Source organism: Parus major, chromosome 13, assembly GCF_001522545.3.
Source record: "Parus major isolate Abel chromosome 13, Parus_major1.1, whole genome shotgun sequence".
Lineage (NCBI taxonomy): Eukaryota > Metazoa > Chordata > Aves > Passeriformes > Paridae > Parus > Parus major.
Window position 1 is genome coordinate 16035615 of NC_031782.1, and position 1499 is coordinate 16037113.

Below are 1499 nucleotides of genomic sequence, written 5' to 3' on the forward strand. Positions count from 1 at the left end.
ACATAATGGATTAGCACAGATTAGCCCGGCACTGGGAGAGGCACCGGCTCGCTTTGCATGCTCCACAGGCGAAGGATTCCGGCTGGAAATGGGATGATCTAATAACAGGGATAATTGCTGCTTTATGGACTATAAGTGCTGCCATGTCAGGGGCTCGTCCGCCTCGACAGCGAGGCCATTGTACAAATATAAATCCCCCGGTCACCCCACAGCTCGCAGTGACAGCGAGCGGCCCCACGGTGACTTCCACGGGGACACCGAACACCTGCACCGCGAGATACCGGCAGCGAATTAATTGATCCAACCCCTTAAAGCTGCTTTAACAGGATCCCCCAGTGTTAATATTCCCGCTTTCCCACCCCAGAGCGAGGGGAAACTGAGGCAGGAGCGGTTTCCCTGTGCGCAGGGTGGAGGGTGGGGTTCCCTTATCATCCCCCCCAATCTCGGTGCTTTTATCTCTGATTCCCTGAGGGTAAATGCAGGGCTCGACAATTAATTTCTGCCGGGTGCTTTGCACTGCTCAGGAGCCAGCCGAGCCCATACTGTGAATATTACAAAGCTTTTTAGAACAGGAGAGCTTGGCAATTGCGACAGCACTTTTGAATCATTCATAATTTTGCACAGGGGCAACTTCTGTAGGTGTCTCGTTTCCTCTATGTTCATAATGTTTTAGGACTAAAAATAACAAGGAATTGCTGTTCGAAGTGTGAGCGAGGAATTAGAATTGCCAAGGAACTCAGGAGTCAAACCGTACCGGAGGACATGAGAGCCTCCCCACAGCCCCAGCTCCAAACCCAATTAATCCCGGGTTAGGCCCAGGGAAAACGTGTGGCTGGAAAGATTGGGAAACAGCTCCCACCTCCCAGCCAAGCCAAATGCAGATGAGTGAGGAGAAGGGGATTTTTGGGGAAATTGGCTGGAGCTCCTTTGAGCCCGCAGGCACCACGGTGCTGAGGCCAGCTGAGCACCTGGGTCAGATCCCTCTAAAGTCCTCGGGAGGAGAGAGAAGCTTTGGGACAGCAGGGCTGTGCTCCTGATCCTGATGGGAGTCTCCTGCCTCCACCTGAGGCTGCTCCCTTGGCTTGGGGAAAAACCCTGGAAAGGTTGAAATGTCTCCTGTGGATGTTGGATCCCTTCCTGCAGAGGGGCTTTGCTGGAGCTGCCTGGGACATTCTGGGGTGATGGAGCTGGGATGGGGCTGCACGAGGAGCAGGGACACTGCAGGCACAGAGGCACCAAAGCTTTGGGACAGCACAGACAGAGCAGGGAGAGCTGGGAATGGGGAAATCCTTGTGGTGGCACAGGAAAACCAACCCAGCCCAGGGCTGGTCCCGCAGCAGGGAGGGGGATTCTGCCCCTGTGCTCAGGTGAGACCCCACCTGCAGAGCTGCCCCAGCCCCGGGCCCAGCACAGGGAGCACCTGGAGCTGCTGGAGCCAGGCCAGAGGAGGCTCCAGGATGAGCAGAGGGATGGAGCAGCTCTGCTGGGAGGAAAGGCTG